Genomic DNA, 25,767 nt, shown 5'->3' on the forward strand with positions numbered 1-25,767 from the left:
AGGTAAGTTATTACACCCGTACATACACAGCTGACAGGTAAGTTATTACACCCGTACATACTCAGCTGACAGGTAAGTTATTACACCCGTACATACTCAGCTGACAGGTAAGTTATTACACCCGTACATACACAGCTGACAGGTAAGTTATTACACCCGTACATACGCTGCTGACAGGTGAGTTATTACACCAGTACATACGCAGCTGACAGGTGAGTTATTACACCCGTACATACGCTGCTGACAGGTAAGTTATTACACCAGTACATACGCAGCTGACAGGTGAGTTATTACACCCGTACATACGCTGCTGACAGGTAAGTTATTACACCCGTACATATGCAGCTGACAGGTAAGTTATTACACCAGTACATACACAGCTGACAGGTAAGTTATTACACCCGTACATACACAGCTGACAGGTAAGTTATTACACCCGTACATACGCTGCTGACAGGTAAGTTATTACACCCGTACATATGCAGCTGACAGGTAAGTTATTACACCAGTACATACGCAGCTGACAGGTGAGTTATTACACCCGTACATACGCAGCTGACAGGTAAGTTATTATACCTGTACATACTCAGCTGACAGGTAAGTTATTACACCAGTACATACACAGCTGACAGGTAAGTTATTACACCAGTACATACGCAGCTGACAGGTAAGTTATTACACCCGTACATACACAGCTGACAGGTAAGTTATTACACCCGTACATACGCTGCTGACAGGTAAGTTATTACACCCGTACATATGCAGCTGACAGGTAAGTTATTACACCAGTACATACGCAGCTGACAGGTGAGTTATTACACCCGTACATACGCAGCTGACAGGTAAGTTATTATACCTGTACATACTCAGCTGACAGGTAAGTTATTACACCAGTACATACACAGCTGACAGGTAAGTTATTACACCAGTACATACTCAGCTGACAGGTGAGTTATTACACCCGTACATACACAGCTGACAGGTAAGTTATTACACAAGTACATACTCAGCTGACAGGTAAGTTATTACACCCGTACATACGCTGCTGACAGGTAAGTTATTACACCAGTACATACTCAGCTGACAGGTAAGTTATTACACCCGTACATACGCTGCTGACAGGTAAGTTATTACACACGTACATACACAGCTGACAGGTGAGTTATTACACCCGTACATACACAGCTGACAGGTAAGTTATTATACCTGTACATACTCAGCTGACAGGTAAGTTATTACACCAGTACATACTCAGCTGACAGGTAAGTTATTACACCAGTACATACTCAGCTGACAGGTAAGTTATAACACCCGTACATACGCAGCTGACAGGTAAGTTATTACACCCGTACATACACAGCTGACAGGTGAGTTATTACACCCGTACATACACAGCTGACAGGTAAGTTATTACACCAGTACATACTCAGCTGACAGGTAAGTTATTACAACCGTACATACGCTGCTGACAGGTAAGTTATTACACCAGTACATACGCAGCTGACAGGTAAGTTATTACACCCGTACATACGCTGCTGACAGGTAAGTTATTACACCCGTACATATGCAGCTGACAGGTAAGTTATTACACCAGTACATACGCAGCTGACAGGTGAGTTATTACACCAGTACATACTCAGCTGACAGGTAAGTTATTACACCCGTACATACGCAGCTGACAGGTAAGTTATTATACCTGTACATACTCAGCTGACAGGTAAGTTATTACACCAGTACATACACAGCTGACAGGTAAGTTATTACACCAGTACATACGCAGCTGACAGGTGAGTTATTACACCCGTACATACTCAGCTGACAGGTAAGTTATTACACCCGTACATACACAGCTGACAGGTGAGTTATTACACCCGTACATACACAGCTGAAAGGTAAGTTATTATACCCGTACATACACAGCTGACAGGTAAGTTATTACACCCGTACATACTCAGCTGACAGGTAAGTTATTACACTAGTACATACGCAGCTGACAGGTAAGTTATTACACCCGTACATACACAGCTTACAGGTGAGTTATTACACCCGTACATACTCAGCTGACAGGTAAGTTATTACACCAGTACATACGCAGCTGACAGGTAAGTTATTACACCAGTACATACTCAGCTGACAGGTAAGTTATTACACCCGTACATACGCAGCTGACAGGTAAGTTATTATACCTGTACATACTCAGCTGACAGGTAAGTTATTACACCAGTACATACACAGCTGACAGGTAAGTTATTACACCAGTACATACGCAGCTGACAGGTGAGTTATTACACCCGTACATACTCAGCTGACAGGTAAGTTATTACACCCGTACTTACACAGCTGACAGGTGAGTTATTACACCCGTACATACACAGCTGACAGGTAAGTTATTATACCCGTACATACACAGCTGACAGGTAAGTTATTACACCCGTACATATGCAGCTGACAGGTAAGTTATTACACTAGTACATACGCAGCTGACAGGTAAGTTATTACACCCGTACATACACAGCTGACAGGTAAGTTATTACACCAGTACATACGCAGCTGACAGGTAAGTTATTACACCAGTACATACGCAACTTACAGGTAAGTTATTACACCCGTACATACACAGCTGACAGGTAAGTTATTACACCAGTACATACGCAGCTGACAGGTAAGTTATAACACTAGTACATACACAGCTGACAGGTAAGTTATTACACCCGTACATACTCAGCTGACAGGTAAGTTATTACACCCATACATATGCAGCTGACAGGTAAGTTATTACACCCGTACATACTCAGCTGACAGGTAAGTTATTACACCCGTACATACGCAGCTGACAGGTAAGTTATTATACCTGTACATACTCAGCTGACAGGTAAGTTATTACACCAGTACATACACAGCTGACAGGTAAGTTATTACACCAGTACATACGCAGCTGACAGGTGAGTTATTACACCCGTACATACTCAGCTGACAGGTAAGTTATTACACCCGTACATACACAGCTGACAGGTGAGTTATTACACCCGTACATACACAGCTGAAAGGTAAGTTATTATACCCGTACATACACAGCTGACAGGTAAGTTATTACACCCGTACATACTCAGCTGACAGGTAAGTTATTACACTAGTACATACGCAGCTGACAGGTAAGTTATTACACCCGTACATACACAGCTGACAGGTGAGTTATTACACCCGTACATACTCAGCTGACAGGTAAGTTATTACACCAGTACATACGCAGCTGACAGGTAAGTTATTACACCAGTACATACTCAGCTGACAGGTAAGTTATTACACCCGTACATACGCAGCTGACAGGTAAGTTATTATACCTGTACATACTCAGCTGACAGGTAAGTTATTACACCAGTACATACACAGCTGACAGGTAAGTTATTACACCAGTACATACGCAGCTGACAGGTGAGTTATTACACCCGTACATACTCAGCTGACAGGTAAGTTATTACACCCGTACATACACAGCTGACAGGTGAGTTATTACACCCGTACATACACAGCTGACAGGTAAGTTATTATACCCGTACATACACAGCTGACAGGTAAGTTATTACACCCGTACATATGCAGCTGACAGGTAAGTTATTACACTAGTACATACGCAGCTGACAGGTAAGTTATTACACCCGTACATACACAGCTGACAGGTAAGTTATTACACCAGTACATACGCAGCTGACAGGTAAGTTATTACACTAGTACATACGCAACTGACAGGTAAGTTATTACACCAGTACATACACAGCTGACAGGTAAGTTATTACACCAGTACATACGCAGCTGACAGGTAAGTTATTACACTAGTACATACACAGCTGACAGGTAAGTTATTACACCCGTACATTCTCAGCTGACAGGTAAGTTATTACACCCGTACATATGCAGCTGACAGGTAAGTTATTACACCCGTACATACTCAGCTGACAGGTAAGTTATTACACCCGTACATACACAGCTGACAGGTGAGTTATTACACCAGTACATACACAGCTGACAGGTAAGTTATTACACCAGTACATACTCAGCTGACAAGTAAGTTATTACACCAGTACATACACAGCTGACAGGTAAGTTACACTGATACCGCTGACAGGTACGTTACACTAATACACACCACTGACAGGTAAGGTACACTGATACACACAATAAATATATATATATATATATATATAAAAGAAATAGAGTTTCCCCTGGGAGCTAGTGATATTCTTTGGTATATCAAGAGTTTTCACTTCAAATAAAAAATCATGAGAAATAGACTTATTTATTTAATAAAATACAGTAAAGTAAGCTGTATCACATTATGTCCAAAGTGACAATCAGCAAAGTTTCGTACAAATATTTGTATTGGTAACAATTCAGTCACATAATAACATGATAATTGATCCTCCTTGAAGAGATGACAAAAACCGCTGTCTTAACCAAACGCGTTTCGTCCTACGGACTTCATCAGGGGTTATATTTATAATCAAAGGATCACAGTATGGACAAGCAACTTAGCGTGTATTCAAAGATAAATAAAAACACTTAAAAGTGATATCGAACTAAATCACACCACATGGGATATCAATTAAGCACATTAGATGTAATTCATTCTGTGTTTATCCACTGAGCCAAACTATGTTTGGAGATTTCTGAGAGCAATTGTATTTAAACCACTTGTGTTGAAAAATAGCTCATAGAGCAGCTTTTCACTAAATCGCATCCAAACGTAGATTTTACACAGGGCAGAAAACTGTAAATGTACCTCTCTGCATCCAGTAATGCTCCTAGCTGCTGCACCAATATATATACAAATCCAGAGTGAATCGCACACACTTTCCTAACATCAGATGGGTGCCCGGTGAAACAATCATGTATACGCAAATGCGGAAATCCCACATAGACCAGCACACCAAAACATAGCAGCAAGTTGAGTTAGTACATTTTAATCCATCATAACTCCATATAAAGTGCAATGTGCAAGCATAGCCATAGGCAATAAAGAATTGGTACTTAGCAGTTCAGCATATCAGCAACTCAGAACGAGTGGCAGCTCCTACAGCTGTTTCGGTGCCGTAGCACCTTCATCATGGGAAAAAACCATCAGTGTATATATATATAGGCAGTATGGATGGTGTAATGGTTAGCATTACTGCCTCACAGCACTGAGGTCATGGGTTCAATTCCCACCACAGCCCTGACTGTGTAGAGTTTGTATATTCTCCCCGTACTTGAGTGGGTTTCCTCCGGGCACTCTGGTTTCCTCCCACAATCCAAAAATATACTGGTAGGTTAATTGGATCCCAACAAAAATTAACACTGACGTGAATGTATGTACATGTGATAGGGAATATACTGTGTAGAGTGTAAGCTCCACTGGGCAGGGACTGATGTGAATGGGCAAATATTCTCTGTACAGCGCTGCGGAATATGTGTGCGCTATATAAATAACTGGTAATAATATGTAGGGTGTAGTACGGTCTGCCGGCGGTCGGGCTCCCAGCGACCAGCATACCGGTGCCGGGAGCCCGACCGCCAGCTTACCGACAGTGTGATGAGCGCAAATTGCGGGCACGGTGGCAGGCTACGCGCGCCACGCTATTTTATTCTCCCTCCAGGGGGGTCGTGGACCCCCACGAGGAAAAATAGGTGTCGGTATGCCAGCGCCGGTATACTGTGCGCCGGTATCCCGACAGCCGGCATACTGAAGACCACCCTAATATGTCCTACAGTAATAGTGCTGCTATAAATACACAACCGCCTCTCTCTGGAGATACCAGTGTCACAATGAGCCAGAGATAAAGCCCATTAATAACTAATTCTACTTGGCACAGTAGTGAGAGGGCAGTGGTGCAGGGAGCGCTCAGTCTCTGCCAGTCTCTGTGCCAGTTGTGACAAAGGGTGATAATGAGAGAGCAAATATAATAACAACCCGTCAGTGAGAGTAATAGGGAGGGGGCACATAGATTACCCCATTAGTGAGAGTAATAGGGAGGGGGCACATAGATTACCCCATTAGTGAGAGTAATAGGGAGGGGGCACATAGATTACCCCATTAGTGAGAGTAATAGGGAGGGGGCACATAGATTACCCCATTAGTGAGAGTAATAGGGAGGGGGCACATAGATTACCCCATTAGTGAGAGTAATAGGGAGGGGGCACATAGATTACCCCATTAGTGAGAGTAATAGGGAGGGGGCACATAGATTACCCCTCAGAGAGAGACATAGGGAGGGGGCACATAGATTACCCCTCAGAGAGAGTAATAGGGAGGGGGCACATTATAGATTACCCCATTAGTGATGGTACTGGGGAGGGGGCACATTATAGAATACCCGGTCAGTGACAGTACTGGGGAGGGGGCACATTATAGAATACCCGGTCAGTGACAGTACTGGGGAGGGGGCACATTATAGAATACCCGGTCAGTGAGGGTACTGGGGAGGGGGCACATTATAGAATACCCGGTCAGTGACAGTACTGGGGAGGGGGCACATTATAGAATACCCGGTCAGTGACAGTACTGGGGAGGGGGCACATTATAGAATACCCGGTCAGTGAGGGTAATAGGGAGGGGGCACATAGATTACCCCATTAGTGAGAGTAATAGGGAGGGGGCACATAGATTACCCCTCAGAGAGAGTAATAGGGAGGGGGCACCCGGTCAGTGAGGGTACTGGGGAGGGGGCACATTATAGATTACCCCATCAGTGAGGGTACTGGGGAGGGGGCACATTATAGAATAGGGTACTGGGGAGGGGGCACATTATAGAATACCCGGTCAGTGAGGGTACTGGGGAGGGGGCACATTATAGAATACCCGGTCAGTGAGGGTACTGGGGAGGGGGCACATTATAGAATACCCGGTCAGTGAGGGTACTGGGGAGGGGGCACATTATAGAATACCCGATCAGTGACAGCACTGGGGAGGGGGCACATTATAGAATGCCCGGTCAGTGAGGGTACTGGGGAGGGGGCACATTATAGAATACCCGGACAGTGAGGGTACTGGGGAGGGGGCACATTATAGAATACCCGGTTAGTGAGGGTACTGGGGAGGGGGCACATTATAGAATACCCGGTCAGTGAGGGTACTGGGGAGGGGGCACATTATAGAATACCCAGTCAGTGAGGGTAATAGGGAGGGGGCACATAGATTACCCCATTAGTGAGAGTAATAGGGAGGGGGCACATAGATTACCCCTCAGAGAGAGTAATAGGGAGGGGGCACCCGGTCAGTGAGGGTACTGGGGAGGGGGCACATTATAGATTACCCCATTAGTGAGGGTACTGGGGAGGGGGCACATTATAGAATACCCAGTCAGTGAGGGTACTGGGGAGGGGGCACATTATAGAATACCCGGTCAGTGAGAGTACTGGGGAGGGGGCACATTATAGAATACCCGATCAGTGACAGTACTGGGGAGGGGGCACATTATAGAATGCCCGGTCAGTGAGGGTACTGGGGAGGGGGCACATTATAGAATACCCGGTCAGTGAGGGTACTGGGGAGGGGCACATTATAGAATACCCGGTCAGTGAGGGTACTGGGGAGGGGGCACATTATAGAATACCCGGTCAGTGAGGGTACTGGGGAGGGGGCACATTATAGAATACCCGGTCAGTGAGGGTACTGGGGAGGGGGCACATTATAGAATACCCAGTCAGTGACAGTACTGGGGAGGGGGCACATTATAGAATACCCGGTCAGTGACAGTACTGGGGAGGGGGCACATTATAGAATACCCGGTGAGTGACAGTACTGGGGAGGGGGCACATTATAGAATACCCGGTGAGTGACAGTACTGGGGAGGGGGCACATTATAGAATACCCGGTCAGTGACAGTACTGGGGAGGGGGCACATTATAGAATACCCGGTCAGTGACAGTACTGGGGAGGGGGCACATTATAGAATACCCGGTGAGTGACAGTACTGGGGAGGGGGTACATTATAGAATACCCGGTGAGTGACAGTACTGGGGAGGGGGCACCTTATAGAATACCCGGTCAGTGAGGGTACTGGGGAGGGGGCACATTATAGAATACCCGGTCAGTGAGGGTACTGGGGAGGGGCACATTATAGAATACCCGGTCAGTGAGGGTACTGGGGAGGGGGCACATTATAGAATACCCAGTCAGTGAGGGTACTGGGGAGGGGGCACATTATAGAATACCCGGTCAGTGACAGTACTGGGGAGGGGGCACATTATAGAATACCCGGTCAGTGAGGGTACTGGGGAGGGGGCACATTATAGAATACCCGGTCAGTGAGGATACTGGGGAGGGGGTACATTATAGAATACCCGGTCAGTGACAGTACTGGGGAGGGGGCACATTATAGAATACCCGGTCAGTGACAGTACTGGGGAGGGGGCACATTATAGAATACCCGGTCAGTGACAGTACTGGGGAGGGGGCACATTATAGAATACCCGGTCAGTGACAGTACTGGGGAGGGGGCACATTATAGAATACCCGGTCAGTGAGGGTACTGGGGAGGGGGCACATTATAGAATACCCGGTCAGTGAGGGTACTGGGGAGGGGGCACATTATAGAATACCCGGTCAGTGACAGTACTGGGGAGGGGGCACATTATAGAATATCCGGTCAGTGACAGTACTGGGGAGGGGGCACATTATAGAATACCCGGTGACAGTACTGGGGAGGTGGTACATTATAGAATACCCGGCCAGTGAGGGTACTGGGGAGGGGGCACATTATAGAATACCCGGTCAGTGACAGTACTGGGGAGGGGGCACATTATAGAATACCCGGTCAGTGAGGGTACTGGGGAGGGGGCACATTATAGAATACCCGGTCAGTGAGGGTACTGGGGAGGTGGTACATTATAGAATACCCGGTCAGTGAGGGTACTGGGGAGGGGGCACATTATAGAATACCTGGTCAGTGAGGGTACTGGGGAGGGGGTACATTATAGAATACCCGGTCAGTGACAGTACTGGGGAGGGGGCACATTATAGAATACCCGGTCAGTGACAGTACTGGGGAGGGGGCACATTATAGAATACCCGGTCAGTGAGGGTACTGGGGAGGGGGCACATTATAGAATACCCGGTCAGTGAGGGTACTGGGGAGGTGGTACATTATAGAATACCCGGTCAGTGAGGGTACTGGGGAGGGGGCACATTATAGAATACCCGGTCAGTGAGAGTACTGGGGAGGGGGCACATTATAGAATACCCGGTCAGTGAGGGTACTGGGGAGGGGGCACATTATAGAATACCCAGTCAGTGAGGGTACTGGGGAGGGGGCACATTATAGAATACCCGGTCAGTGAGGGTACTGGGGAGGGGGCACATTATAGAATACCCGGTCAGTGACAGTACTGGGGAGGGGGCACATTATAGAATACCCGGTCAGTGAGGGTACTGGGGAGGGGGCACAATATAGAATACCCAGTCAGTGAGGGTACTGGGGAGGGGGCACATTATAGAATACCCGGTCAGTGAGGGTACTGGGGAGGGGGCACATTATAGAATACCCGGTCAGTGACAGTACTGGGGAGGGGGCACATTATAGAATACCCGGTCAGTGAGGGTACTGGGGAGGGGGCACATTATAGAATACCCAGTCAGTGAGGGTACTGGGGAGGGGGCACATTATAGAATACCCGGTCAGTGAGGGTACTGGGGAGGGGGCACATTATAGAATACCCGGTCAGTGAGGGTACTGGGGAGGGGGCACATTATAGAATACCCGGTCAGTGAGGGTACTGGGGAGGGGGCACATTATAGAATACCCGGTCAGTGACAGTACTGGGGAGGGGGCACATTATAGAATACCCGGTCAGTGAGGGTACTGGGGAGGGGGCACATTACAGAATACCCGGTCAGTGAGGGTACTGGGGAGGGGGCACATTATAGAATACCCGTCAGTGAGGGTACTGGGGAGGGGGCACATTATAGAATACCCGGTCAGTGAGGGTACTGGGGAGGGGCACATTATAGAATACCCGGTCAGTGAGGGTACTGGGGAGGGGGCACATTATAGAATACCCGGTCAGTGAGGGTACTGGGAAGGGGGCACATTATAGAATACCCGGTCAGTGAGGGTACTGGGGAGGGGGCACATTATAGAATACCCAGTCAGTGAGGGTACTGGGGAGGGGCACATTATAGAATGCCCGGTCAGTGAGGGTACTGGGGAGGGGGCACATTATAGAATACCCGGTCAGTGAGGGTACTGGGGAGGGGGCACATTATAGAATACCCAGTCAGTGAGGGTACTGGGGAGGGGCACATTATAGAATGCCCGGTCAGTGAGGGTACTGGGGAGGGGGCACATTATAGAATACCCGTCAGTGAGGGTACTGGGGAGGGGGCACATTATAGAATACCCGGTCAGTGAGGGTACTGGGGAGGGGCACATTATAGAATACCCGGTCAGTGAGGGTACTGGGGAGGGGGCACATTATAGAATACCCGGTCAGTGAGGGTACTGGGGAGGTGGTACATTATAGAATACCCGGTCAGTGAGGGTACTGGGGAGGGGGCACATTATAGAATACCCGGTCAGTGAGGGTACTGGGGAGGGGGTACATTATAGAATACCCGGTCAGTGAGGGTACTGGGGAGGGGGCACATTATAGAATACCCGGTCAGTGAGGGTACTGGGGAGGGGGCACATTATAGAATACCCGGTCAGTGAGGGTACTGGGGAGGGGGCACATTATAGAATACCCGGTCAGTGAGGGTACTGGGGAGGGGGCACATTATAGAATAGGGTACTGGGGAGGGGGCACATTATAGAATACCCGGTCAGTGAGGGTACTGGGGAAGGGGCACATTATAGAATAGGGTTCTGGGGAGGGGGCACATTATAGAATAGGGTACTGGGGAGGGGGCACATTATAGAATAGGGTACTGGGGAGGGGGCACATTATAGAATAGGGTACTGGGGATCAGGCACATGGAATATATAAAGTGTATATAATATGATATATAAGAGTGAGGTGAGGGGCACACGAGTCTGGGGTCCTGGGATAACAGGGTAGAGAGCAGGTGCCCACTCCCCTCCCCACCACCCACTCCCCTCTTACCTGTGTCCTCCTGTGGCTCAGTCCCCGGCTCCCCTGTCACTACCAGGCTCATTCCACCTCTGAGTCCCAAATCTGCTCAGCCTCCTGTGTGATTATTTAAAGGGCTGGGACAGTCCTGCCCTCCCCTCCCCGCCCTCCCCATACTCAGCCATACAGGAGGGGCTGGCGTGCCAGGTATGTAGGGGCTGCTACCCAGACACTGAATCAGAGGAAGGGGAGGAATGATCTCACATTGAAGGGTTAAGCAGTGTCCCCCGGCAGTGAAAGGGTGTGCTCTGTGTCCACTGGGGGGCGCTCTCTGCACTCAGAGTCATCACTACCAGTGTAATCACTCATTTACCAAGCATTAGTTCTGCAGTGCGTTATTCCACACATCGGGGGGAATTCAGACCTGATTGCTAGGCTGCGTTTTCGTACAGCGGGCGATCAGGTCAGAACTGCGCATGCGTAGACACCGCAATGCACAAGCGCGTCGCACGGGTACAAAGCGGATCGCCGCTCAGCGATGGGTTTGTGTGAAGGATCCATTCGCACGGGCGATCGCAAGGAGAGTGACAGAAAGAGGGCGTTTGTGGGTGGCAACTGACCGTTTTCTGGGAGTGTCTGGAAAAACGCAGGCGTGTCCAGGCGTTTGCAGGGCGGGTGTCTGACGTCAATTCCGGGACCGGACAGGCTGATGTGATCGCAGCGGCTGAGTAAGTCCTGGGCTGCGCAGAGACTGCACAACATCTGTTTGTACAGCTCTGCTACACATGCGATCGCACACTTGCACAGTGAAAATACACTCCCCCTATAGGCGGCGACTATCTGATCGCAGGACTGCAAAAATCGCTGCCTAGCGATCAGGTCTGAATGACACTCCCATGACCCAGGAGGTTACCCTGCGCCTCTTCTCTCGCGCATAGGGGCCTATTTCATGATTACCCGCTGTGGCCGATGGTCACATGACGGAGCAATTATCACTAGACTGCGCAATTGGTGCAATGTGCATGTGCAAAGGTGCCACTGCGATCCCGCTCACAATGATGATTGACAGGAAGGGATCATCTGGAGGTGGTAACAGGGAGTTTACGCAGGCGCAGGCGACTCACGGCCATTTTTGGGGGCGTGTATCTGCGAGCTCGTACGTGCAAATACATGGCGCCTGCATCACTACTGCTGTGTTCAGTCTACGTAGGGGTGTAGTAGGGTATGCCGGCGGCCCGGCTCCCGGCGACCAGCATACCAGCGCCGACATACCGATAGCTGGGCGAGCGCAAATGAGCCCCTTGCAGGCTCGCTGCACTCGCCATGCTGCGGGTACGGTGTACGCGCGCCACGCTATCTATTCTCCCTCCAGGGGGGTCGTGGACTCCCAAGAGGGAGAATAGATGTTGGTATGCCGGCGGACGGGATTCCGGCACCGGTGTGCTGGTCGTCGGGAGCCCGGCCGCCGGCATTCAGAAGACCACCATCTACGTATCCATAAGGCAACCCTCAGCCCCGATGTTCCTCGTTATTGTGTACGCAATTGTGACTGAAATCGCGATGGCTCCGGTGGGCGTCTATTTTTATTTCTGGGCGACAGCGTCACTTGCTGACATCAGCAGCTCCGAAGCCTGGAGAATCGCAATTGCACCTGCGGAAAAACATGAATTAGGCCCATAGATTGCAAGCTCTTGAGGCTGGAAATCTACTTTAGGCTCGTGTTTACAATTATGAGCTCAATGACGTGACCATTGTAGCATTGGGGCAGAAATAAAGTTATTTACAGCTTCACATGTCTATTTGTGCCCTATACACCCTAGTTATTATTACATAGCGCCAGCACATGCCGCTGCACTGTACAAAGCAACTCCTTCCATCCATTCATTTAATGGGCTTTGGAATAAAATATTTATCACGCTGCATCGCTGGACGTTCCCTGAGACACTGTCACGCTGCATCGCTGGACGTTCCCTGAGACACTGTCACGCTGCATCGCTGGATGTTCCCTGAGACACTGTCACGCTGCATCGCTGGACGTTCCCTGAGACACTGTCACGCTGCATCGCTGGACGTTCCCTGAGACACTGTCACGCTGCATCGCTGGACGTTCCCTGAGACACTGTCACGCTGCATCGCTGGACGTTCCCTGAGACACTGTCACGCTGCATCGCTGGACGTTCCCTGAGACACTGTCACACTGCATCGCTGGACGTTCCCTGAGACACTGTCACGCTGCATCGCTGGACGTTCCCTGAGACACTGTCACGCTGCATCGCTGGATGTTCCCTGAGACACTGTCACGCTGCGTCGCTGGACGTTCCCTGAGACACTGTCACGCTGCATCGCTGGACGTTCCCTGAGACACTGTCACGCTGCATCGCTGGACGTTCCCTGAGACACTGTCACGCTGCATCGCTGGACGTTCCCTGAGACACTGTCACGCTGCATCGCTGGATGTTCCCTGAGACACTGCCACGCTGCTTCACCGGACGTTCCCTGAGACACTGTCACGCTGCTTCGCTGGACGTTCCCTGAGACACTGTCACGCTGCATCGCTGGACGTTCCCTGAGACACTGTCACGCTGCATCGCTGGATGTTCCCTGAGACACTGTCACGCTGCATCGCTGGACGTTCCCTGAGACACTGCCACGCTGCGTCACCGGACGTTCCCTGAGACACTGTCACGCTGCATCGCTGGACGTTCCCTGAGACACTGTCACGCTGCATCGCTGGACGTTCCCTGAGACACTGTCACGCTGCATCGCTGGACGTTCCCTGAGACACTGTCACGCTGCATCGCTGGACGTTCCCTGAGACACTGTCACGCTGCATCGCTGGATGTTCCCTGAGACACTGTCACGCTGCATCGCTGGACGTTCCCTGAGACACTGTCACGCTGCGTCGCTGGACGTTCCCTGAGACACTGTCACGCTGCATCGCTGGATGTTCCCTGAGACACTGTCACGCTGCATCGCTGGACGTTCCCTGAGAGACTGTCACGCTGCATCGCTGGATGTTCCCTGAGACACTGTCACGCTGCATCGCTGGATGTTCCCTGAGACACTGTCACGCTGCGTCGCTGGACGTTCCCTGAGACACTGTCACGCTGCGTCGCTGGATGTTCCCTGAGACACTGTCACGCTGCATCGCTGGATGTTCCCTGAGACACTGTCACGCTGCATCGCTGGACGTTTCCTGAGACACTGTCACGCTGCATCGCTGGATGTTCCCTGAGACACTGTCACGCTGCATCGCTGGACGTTCCCTGAGACACTGTCACGCTGCATCGCTGGACGTTCTCTGAGACACTGTCATGCTGCATCGCTGGACGTTCCCTGAGACACTGCCACGCTGCGTCACCGGACGTTCCCTGAGACACTGTCACGCTGCATCGCTGGACGTTCCCTGAGACACTGTCACGCTGCATCGCTGGACGTTCCCTGAGACACTGTCACGCTGCATCGCTGGATGTTCCCTGAGACACTGTCACGCTGCATCGATGGATGTTCCCTGAGACACTGTCACGCTGCATCGCTGGAAGTTCCCTGAGACACGGTCACGCTGCATCGCTGGATGTTCCCTGAGACACTGTCACGCTGCATCGCTGGATGTTCCCTGAGACACTGTCACGCTGCGTCGCTGGACGTTCCCTGAGACACTGTCACGCTGCATCGCTGGATGTACCCTGAGACACTGTCACGCTGCGTCGCTGGATGTTCCCTGAGACACTGTCACGCTGCGTCGCTGGATGTTCTCTGAGACACTGTCACGCTGCATCGCTGGATGTTCCCTGAGACACTGTCACGCTGCATCGCTGGACGTTCCCTGAGACACTGTCACTCTGCATCGCTGGATGTTCCCTGAGACACTGTCACGCTGCATCGCTGGATGTTCCCTGAGACACTGTCACGCTGCATCGCTGGACGTTCCCTGAGACACTGTCACGCTGCGTCGCTGGACGTTCCCTGAGACACTGTCACGCTGCATCGCTGGACGTTCCATGAGACACTGTCACGCTGCATCGCTGGATGTTCCCTGAGACACTGTCACGCTGCATCGCTGGACGTTCCCTGAGACACTGTCACGCTGCGTCGCTGGACGTTCCCTGAGACACTGTCACGCTGCGTCGCTGGATGTTCCCTGAGACACTGTCACGCTGCATCGCTGGATGTTCCCTGAGACACTGTCACGCTGCATCGCTGGACGTTCCCTGAGACACTGTCATGCTGCATCGCTGGACGTTCCCTGAGACACTGTCACGCTGCATCGCTGGACGTTCCCTGAGACACTGTCACGCTGCATCGCTGGACGTTCCCTGAGATACTGTCACACTGCGTCGCTGGATGTTCCCTGAGACACTGTCACGCTGCGTCGCTGGACGTTCCCTGAGACACTGTCACGCTGCGTCGCTGGACGTTCCCTGAGACACTGTCACGCTGCGTCGCTGGACGTTCCCTGAGACACTGTCACGCTGCATCGCTGGACGTTCCCTGAGACACTGTCACGCTGCGTCGCTGGACGTTCCCTGAGACACTGTCACGCTGCATCGCTGGACGTTCCCTGAGACACTGTCACGCTGCATCGCTGGACGTTCCCTGAGACACTGTCACACTGCATCGCTGGACGTTCCCTGAGACACTGTCACGCTGCATCGCTGGACGTTCCCTGAGACACTGTAACGCTGCATCGCTGGACGTTCCCTGAGACACTGTCACGCTGCGTTGCTGGACGTTCCCTGAGACACTGTCACGCTGCGTTGCTGGACGTTCCCTGAGACACTGTCACGCTGCATCGCTGGACGTTCCCTGAGACACTGTCACGCTGCATCGCTGGACGTTCCCTGAGACACTGTCACGCTGCGTCGCTGGACGTTCTCTGAGACACTGTCACGCTGCATCGCTGGACGTTCCCTGAGACACTGTCACGCTGCATCGCTGGACGTTCCCTGAGACACTGTCACGCTGCATCGCTGGACGTTCCCTGAGACACTGTCACGCTGCATCGCTGGACGTTCCCTGAGACACTGTAACGCTGCATCGCTGGACGTTCCCTGAGACACTGTCACGCTGCATCGCTGGACGTTCCCTGAGACACTGTAACGCTGCATCGCTGGACGTTCCCTGAGACACTGTAACGCTGCATCGCTGGACGTTCCCTGAGACACTGTCACGCTGCATCGCTGGACGTTCCCTGAGACACTGTCACGCTGCATCGCTGGACGTTCCCTGAGACACTGTTACGCTGCATCGCTGGACGTTCCCTGAGACACTGTCACGCTGCATCGCTGGACGTTCCCTGAGACACTGTAACGCTGCATCGCTGGATGTTCCCTGAGACACTGTCACGCTGCATCGCTGGACGTTCCCTGAGACACTGTCACGCTGCATTGCTGGACGTTCCCTGAGACACTGTCACGCTGCATCGCTGGACGTTCCCTGAGACACTGTCACGCTGCATCGCTGGACGTTCCCTGAGACACTGTAACGCTGCATCGCTGGACGTTCCCTGAGACACTGTAACGCTGCATCGCTGGATGTTCCCTGAGACACTGTGACGCTGCGTCGCTGGACGTTCCCTGAGACACTGTCACGCTGCATCGCTGGACGTTCCCTGAGACACTGTCACGCTGCATCGCTGGACGTTCCCTGAGACACTGTCACGCTGCGTCGCTGGATGTTCCCTGAGACACTGTCACGCTGCATCGCTGGACGTTCCCTGAGACACTGTCACGCTGCATCGCTGGACGTTCCCTGAGACACTGTCACGCTGCATCGCTGGACGTTCCCTGAGACACTGTCACGCTGCATCGCTGGACGTTCCCTGAGACACTGTAACGCTGCATCGCTGGACGTTCCCTGAGACACTGTCACGCTGCATCGCTGGACGTTCCCTGAGACACTGTCACGCTGCATCGCTGGACGTTCCCTGAGACACTGTAACGCTGCATCGCTGGACGTTCCCTGAGACACTGTAACGCTGCATTGCTGGACGTTCCCTGAGACACTGTCACGCTGCATCGCTGGACGTTCCCTGAGACACTGTTACGCTGCATCGCTGGACGTTCCCTGAGACACTGTCACGCTGCATCGCTGGACGTTCCCTGAGACACTGTAACGCTGCATCGCTGGATGTTCCCTGAGACACTGTCACGCTGCATCGCTGGACGTTCCCTGAGACACTGTCACGCTGCATCGCTGGACGTTCCCTGAGACACTGTCACGCTGCATCGCTGGACGTTCCCTGAGACACTGTCACGCTGCATCGCTGGACGTTCCCTGAGACACTGTAACGCTGCATCGCTGGACGTTCCCTGAGACACTGTAACGCTGCATCGCTGGATGTTCCCTGAGACACTGTCACGCTGCGTCGCTGGACGTTCCCTGAGACACTGTCACGCTGCATCGCTGGACGTTCCCTGAGACACTGTCACGCTGCATCGCTGGACGTTCCCTGAGACACTGTTACGCTGCATCGCTGGACGTTCCCTGAGACACTGTCACGCTGCATCGCTGGACGATCCCTGAGACACTGTCACGCTGCATCGCTGGATGTTCCCTGAGACACTGTCACGCTGCATCGCTGGACGTTCCCTGAGACGCTGTCACGCTGCATCGCTGGACGTTCCCTGAGACACTGTCACGCTGCATCGCTGGACGTTCCCTGAGACACTGTCACGCTGCATCGCTGGACGTTCCCTGAGACACTGTCACGCTGCATCGCTGGATGTTCCCTGAGACACTGTCACGCTGCATCGCTGGACGTTCCCTGAGACACTGTCACGCTGCATCGCTGGACGTTCCCTGAGACACTGTCATGCTGCATCGCTGGATGTTCTCTGAGACACTGTCACGCTGCATCGCTGGACGTTCCCTGAGACACTGTCACGCTGCATCGCTGGACGTTCCCTGAGACACTGTCACGCTGCATCGCTGGACGTTCCCTGAGACACTGTCACGTTGCATCGCTGGACGTTCCCTGAGACACTGTCACGCTGCATCGCTGGACGTTCCCTGAGACACTGTCACGCTGCATCGCTGGACGTTCCCTGAGACACTGTCACGCTGCATCGCTGGACGTTCCCTGAGACACTGTCACGCTGCATCGCTGGATGTTCCCTGAGACACTGTAACGCTGCATCGCTGGGCGTTCTCTGAGACACTGTCACGCTGCATCGCTGGGCGTTCTCTGAGACACTGTCACGCTGCATCGCTGGACGTTCCCTGAGACACTGTCACGCTGCATCGCTGGACGTTCCCTGAGACACTGTCACGCTGCATCACTGGACGTTCCCTGAGACACTGTCACGCTGCATCGCTGGATGTTCCCTGAGACACTGTCACGCTGCGTCGCTGGACGTTCCCTGAGACAATGTCACGCTGCGTCGCTGGATGTTCCCTGAGACACTGTCACGCTGCAACGCTGGATGTTCCCTGAGACACTGTCACGCTGCATCGCTGGACGTTCCCTGAGACACTGTTACGCTGCATCGCTGGACGTTCCCTGAGACACTGTCACGCTGCATCGCTGGATGTTCCCTGAGACACTGTCATGCTGCATCGCTGGATGTTCCCTGAGACACTGTTACGCTGCATCGCTGGACGTTCCCTGAGACACTGTCACGCTGCATCGCTGGACGTTCCCTGAGACACTGTCACGCTGCGTCGCTGGACGTTCCCTGAGACACTGTCACGCTGCGTCGCTGGATGTTCCCTGAGACACTGTCACGCTGCATCGCTGGATGTTCCCTGAGACACTGTCACGCTGCATCGCTGGACGTTCCCTGAGACACTGTCATGCTGCATCGCTGGACGTTCCCTGAGACACTGTCACGCTGCATCGCTGGACGTTCCCTGAGACACTGTCACGCTGCATCGCTGGACGTTCCCTGAGATACTGTCACACTGCGTCGCTGGATGTTCCCTGAGACACTGTCACGCTGCGTCGCTGGACGTTCCCTGAGACACTGTCACGCTGCGTCGCTGGACGTTCCCTGAGACACTGTCACGCTGCGTTGCTGGACGTTCCCTGAGACACTGTCACGCTGCGTTGCTGGACGTTCCCTGAGACACTGTCACGCTGCATCGCTGGACGTTCCCTGAGACACTGTCACGCTGCATCGCTGGACGTTCCCTGAGACACTGTCACGCTGCGTCGCTGGATGTTCTCTGAGACACTGTCACGCTGCATCGCTGGACGTTCCCTGAGACACTGTCACGCTGCATCGCTGGACGTTCCCTGAGACACTGTCACGCTGCATCGCTGGACGTTCCCTGAGACACTGTCACGCTGCATCGCTGGACGTTCCCTGAGACACTGTAACGCTGCATCGCTGGACGTTCCCTGAGACACTGTCACGCTGCATCGCTGGACGTTCCCTGAGACACTGTAACGCTGCATCGCTGGACGTTCCCTGAGACACTGTAACGCTGCATCGCTGGACGTTCCCTGAGACACTGTCACGCTGCATCGCTGGATGTTCCCTGAGACACTGTCACGCTGCATCGCTGGACGTTCCCTGAGACACTGTCACGCTGCATCGCTGGACGTTCCCTGAGACACTGTTACGCTGCATCGCTGGACGTTCCCTGAGACACTGTCACGCTGCATCGCTGGACGTTCCCTGAGACACTGTAACGCTGCATCGCTGGATGTTCCCTGAGACACTGTCACGCTGCATCGCTGGACGTTCCCTGAGACACTGTCACGCTGCATCGCTGGACGTTCCCTGAGACACTGTCACGCTGCATCGCTGGACGTTCCCTGAGACACTGTCACGCTGCATCGCTGGACGTTCCCTGAGACACTAAACGCTGCATCGCTGGACGTTCCCTGAGACACTGTAACGCTGCATCGCTGGATGTTCCCTGAGACACTGTGACGCTGCGTCGCTGGACGTTCCCTGAGACACTGTCACGCTGCATCGCTGGACGTTCCCTGAGACACTGTCACGCTGCATCGCTGGACGTTCCCTGAGACACTGTCACGCTGCGTCGCTGGATGTTCCCTGAGACACTGTCACGCTGCATCGCTGGACGTTCCCTGAGACACTGTCACGCTGCATCGCTGGACGTTCCCTGAGACACTGTCACGCTGTATCGCTGGACGTTCCCTGAGACACTGTCACGCTGCATCGCTGGACGTTCCCTGAGACACTGTAACGCTGCATCGCTGGACGTTCCCTGAGACACTGTCACGCTGCATCGCTGGACGTTCCCTGAGACACTGTCACGCTGCATCGCTGGACGTTCCCTGAGACACTGTAACGCTGCATCGCTGGACGTTCCCTGAGACACTGTAACGCTGCATTGCTGGACGTTCCCTGAGACACTGTCACGCTGCATCGCTGGACGTTCCCTGAGACACTGTTACGCTGCATCGCTGGACGTTCCCTGAGACACTGTCACGCTGCATCGCTGGACGTTCCCTGAGACACTGTAACGCTGCATCGCTGGATGTTCCCTGAGACACTGTCACGCTGCATCGCTGGACGTTCCCTGAGACACTGTCACGCTGCATCGCTGGACGTTCCCTGAGACACTGTCACGCTGCATCGCTGGACGTTCCCTGAGACACTGTCACGCTGCATCGCTGGACGTTCCCTGAGACACTGTAACGCTGCATCGCTGGACGTTCCCTGAGACACTGTAACGCTGCATCGCTGGATGTTCCCTGAGACACTGTCACGCTGCGTCGCTGGACGTTCCCTGAGACACTGTCACGCTGCATCGCTGGACGTTCCCTGAGACACTGTCACGCTGCATCGCTGGACGTTCCCTGAGACACTGTTACGCTGCATCGCTGGACGTTCCCTGAGACACTGTCACGCTGCATCGCTGGACGATCCCTGAGACACTGTCACGCTGCATCGCTGGATGTTCCCTGAGACACTGTCACGCTGCATCGCTGGACGTTCCCTGAGACGCTGTCACGCTGCATCGCTGGACGTTCCCTGAGACACTGTCACGCTGCATCGCTGGACGTTCCCTGAGACACTGTCACGCTGCATCGCTGGACGTTCCCTGAGACACTGTCACGCTGCATCGCTGGATGTTCCCTGAGACACTGTCACGCTGCATCGCTGGACGTTCCCTGAGACACTGTCACGCTGCATCGCTGGACGTTCCCTGAGACACTGTCACGCTGCATCGCTGGATGTTCTCTGAGACACTGTCACGCTGCATCGCTGGACGTTCCCTGAGACACTGTCACGCTGCATCGCTGGACGTTCCCTGAGACACTGTCACGCTGCATCGCTGGACGTTCCCTGAGACACTGTCACGTTGCATCGCTGGACGTTCCCTGAGACACTGTCACGCTGCATCGCTGGACGTTCCCTGAGACACTGTCACGCTGCATCGCTGGATGTTCCCTGAGACACTGTCACGCTGCATCGCTGGACGTTCCCTGAGACACTGTCACGCTGCATCGCTGGACGTTCCCTGAGACACTGTCACGCTGCATCGCTGGATGTTCCCTGAGACACTGTAACGCTGCATCGCTGGGCGTTCTCTGAGACACTGTCACGCTGCATCGCTGGGCGTTCTCTGAGACACTGTCACGCTGCATCGCTGGACGTTCCCTGAGACACTGTCACGCTGCATCGCTGGACGTTCCCTGAGACACTGTCACGCTGCATCACTGGACGTTCCCTGAGACACTGTCACGCTGCATCGCTGGATGTTCCCTGAGACACTGTCACGCTGCGTCGCTGGACGTTCCCTGAGACAATGTCACGCTGCGTCGCTGGATGTTCCCTGAGACACTGTCACGCTGCATCGCTGGACGTTCCCTGAGACACTGTCACGCTGCAACGCTGGATGTTCCCTGAGACACTGTCACGCTGCATCGCTGGACGTTCCCTGAGACACTGTCACGCTGCATCGCTGGACGTTCCCTGAGACACTGTTACGCTGCATCGCTGGACGTTCCCTGAGACACTGTCACGCTGCATCGCTGGATGTTCCCTGAGACACTGTCATGCTGCATCGCTGGATGTTCCCTGAGACACTGTTACGCTGCATCGCTGGACGTTCCCTGAGACACTGTCACGCTGCATCGCTGGACGTTCCCTGAGACACTGTCACGCTGCGTCGCTGGATGTTCCCTGAGACACTGCCACGCTGCATCGCTGGACGTTCCCTGAGACACTGTCACGCTGCATCGCTGGATGTTCCCTGAGACACTGTCACGCTGCATCGCTGGATGTTCCCTGAGACACTGTCACGCTGCATCGCTGGACGTTCCCTGAGACACTGTCACGCTGCATCGCTGGACGTTCCCTGAGACACTGTCACGCTGCATCGCTGGATGTTCCCTGAGACACTGTCACGCTGCATCGCTGGACGTTCCCTGAGACACTGTCACGCTGCATCGCTGGACGTTCCCTGAGACACTGTCACTCTGCATCGCTGGATGTTCCCTGAGACACTGTCACGCTGCATCGCTGGACGTTCCCTGAGACACTGTCACGCTGCATCGCTGGATGTTCCCTGAGACACTGTCACGCTGCATCGCTGGACGTTCCCTGAGACACTGTCACGCTGCATCGCTGGACGTTCCCTGAGACACTGTCACGCTGCATCGCTGGACGTTCCCTGAGACACTGTCACGCTGCATCGCTGGACGTTCCCTGAGACACTGTCACGCTGCATCGCTGGACGTTCCCTGCGACACTGTCACGCTGCATCGCTGGATGTTCCCTGAGACACTGTCACGCTGCATCGCTGGATGTTCCCTGAGACACTGTCACGCTGCATCGCTGGACGTTCCCTGAGACACTGTCACGCTGCATCGCTGGACGTTCCCTGAGACACTGTCACGCTGCATCGCTGGATGTTCCCTGAGACACTGTCACGCTGCATCGCTGGACGTTCCCTGAGACACTGTCACGCTGCATCGCTGGACGTTCCCTGAGATACTGTCACGCTGCATCGCTGTACGTTCCCTGAGACACTGTTACGCTGCATCGCTGGACGTTCCCTGAGACACTGTCACGCTGCATCGCTGGACGTTCCCTGAGACACTGTTACGCTGCATCGCTGGACGTTCCCTGAGACACTGTCACGCTGCATCGCTGGACGTTCCCTGAGACACTGTCACGCTGCATCGCTGGATGTTCTCTGAGACACTGTCACGCTGCATCGCTGGACGTTCTCTGAGACACTGTCACGCTGCGTCGCTGGACGTTCCCTGAGACACTGTCACGCTGCGTCGCTGGATGTTCTCTGAGACACTGTCACGCTGCCTCGCTGGACGTTCCCTGAGACACTGTCACGCTGCATCGCTGGACGTTCCCTGAGACACTGTAACGCTGCATCGCTGGACGTTCCCTGAGACACTGTCACGCTGCATCGCTGGACGTTCCCTGAGACACTGTCACGCTGCATCGCTGGATGTTCCCTGAGACACTGTCACGCTGCATCGTTGGACGTTCCCTGAGACACTGTCACGCTGCGTCGCTGGATGTTCCCTGAGACACTGTCACGCTGCATCGCTGGATGTTCCCTGAGACACTGTCACGCTGCATCGCTGGATGTTCCCCGAGACACTGTCACGCTGCATCGCTGGATGTTCTCTGAGACACTGTCACGCTGCATCGCTGGACGTTCTCTGAGACACTGTCACGCTGCGACGCTGGACGTTCCCTGAGACACTGTCACGCTGCGTCGCTGGATGTTCTCTGAGACACTGTCACGCTGCATCGCTGGACGTTCCCTGAGACACTGTCACGCTGCATCGCTGGACGTTCCCTGAGACACTGTAACGCTGCATCGCTGGATGTTCCCTGAGACACTGTCACGCTGCATCGCTGGACGTTCCCTGAGACACTGTCACGCTGCATCGCTGGATGTTCCCTGAGACACTGTCACGCTGCATCGCTGGACGTTCCCTGAGACACTGTCACGCTGCATCGCTGGATGTTCCCTGAGACACTGTCACGCTGCATCGCTGGACGTTCCCTGAGACACTGTCACGCTGCATCGCTGGATGTTCCCTGAGACACTGTCACGCTGCATCGCTGGACGTTCCCTGAGACACTGTCACGCTGCATCGCTGGATGTTCCCTGAGACACTGTCACGCTGCATCGCTGGACGTTCCCTGAGACACTGTCACACTGCATCGCTGGACGTTCCCTGAGACACTGTCACGCTGCATCGCTGGATGTTCCCTGAGACACTGTCACGCTGCGTCGCTGGACGTTCCCTGAGACACTGTCACGCTGCATCGCTGGACGTTCTCTGAGACACTGTCACGCTGCGTCGCTAGATGTTCCCTGAGACACTGTCACGCTGCATGTTCCCTGAGACACTGTCACGCTGCGTCGCTGGACGTTCCCTGAGACACTGTCACGCTGCATCGCTGGACGTTCCCTGAGACACTGTCACGCTGCATCGCTGGATGTTCCCTGAGACACTGTCACGCTGCATCGCTGGATGTTCCCTGAGACACTGTCACGCTGCATCGCTGGACGTTCCCTGAGACACTGTCACGCTGCATCGCTGGACGTTCCCTGAGACACTGTCACGCTGCATCGCTGGATGTTCCCTGAGACACTGTCACGCTGCATCGCTGGACGTTCCCTGAGACACTGTCACGCTGCATCGCTGGACGTTCCATGAGATACTGTCACGCTGCATCGCTGTACGTTCCCTGAGACACTGCTACGCTACATCGCTGGACGTTCCCTGAGACACTGTCACGCTGCATCGCTGGACGTTCCCTGAGACACTGTTACGCTGCATCGCTGGACGTTCCCTGAGACACTGTCACGCTGCGTCGCTGGACGTTCCCTGAGACACTGCTACGCTACATCGCTGGACGTTCCCTGAGACACTGCTACGCTACATCGCTGGACGTTCCCTGAGACACTGTCACGCTGCATCGCTGGACGTTCCCTGAGACACTGTTACGCTGCATCGCTGGACGTTCCCTGAGACACTGTCACGCTGCATCGCTGTACGTTCCCTGAGACACTGCTACGCTACATCGCTGGACGTTCCCTGAGACACTGTCACGCTGCATCGCTGGACGTTCCCTGAGACACTGTTACGCTGCATCGCTGGATGTTCCCTGAGACACTGTCACGCTGCGTCGCTGGACGTTCCCTGAGACACTGTCACGCTGCATCGCTGGACGTTCTCTGAGACACTGTCACGCTGCGTCGCTAGATGTTCCCTGAGACACTGTCACGCTGCATCGCTGGACGTTCCCTGAGACACTGTCACGCTGCATCGCTGGACGTTCCCTGAGACACTGTCACGCTGCATCGCTGGATGTTCCCTGAGACACTGTCACGCTGCGTCGCTGGACGTTCCCTGAGACACTGTCACGCTGCATCGCTGGACGTTCCCTGAGACACTGTCACGCTGCATCGCTGGATGTTCCCTGAGACACTGTCACGCTGCATGTTCCCTGAGACACTGTCACGCTGCATCGCTGGATGTTCCCTGAGACACTGTCACGCTGCATCGCTGGATGTTCCCTGAGACACTGTTACGCTGCATCGCTGGATGTTCCCTGAGACACTGTCACGCTGCATCGCTGGACGTTCTCTGAGACACTGTCACGCTGCATCGCTGGACATTCCCTGAGACACTGTCACGCTGCATCGCTGGACGTTCTCTGAGACACTGTTACGCTGCATCGCTGGACGTTCCCTGAGACACTGTCACGCTGCATCGCTGGATGTTCCCTGAGACACTGTCACGCTGCATCGCTGGATGTT

General features: G+C 53.7%; 1 protein-coding gene across 3 annotated transcripts in view; it reads right to left on the reverse strand.

Annotated features, from left to right (window-relative positions):
* EPPK1 (epiplakin 1) overlaps positions 1–11,150 on the reverse strand; it is a 100,509-nt gene extending 89,359 nt beyond the window's left edge. Inside the window, exon 1 of one of the 3 annotated variants that reach the window (XM_063921106.1) lies at positions 11,074–11,150. The gene's annotated coding sequence lies outside the window, so the exon portion shown is untranslated. The remainder of the gene's footprint in view (positions 1–11,073) is intronic. The other 2 variants (XM_063921104.1, XM_063921105.1) reach the window with 2 other exon arrangements.
* Between the last annotated feature and the right edge of the window lie 14,617 nt (positions 11,151–25,767).

Source organism: Pseudophryne corroboree, chromosome 5, assembly GCF_028390025.1.
Source record: "Pseudophryne corroboree isolate aPseCor3 chromosome 5, aPseCor3.hap2, whole genome shotgun sequence".
NCBI classification, from domain to species: Eukaryota; Metazoa; Chordata; class Amphibia; order Anura; family Myobatrachidae; genus Pseudophryne; species Pseudophryne corroboree.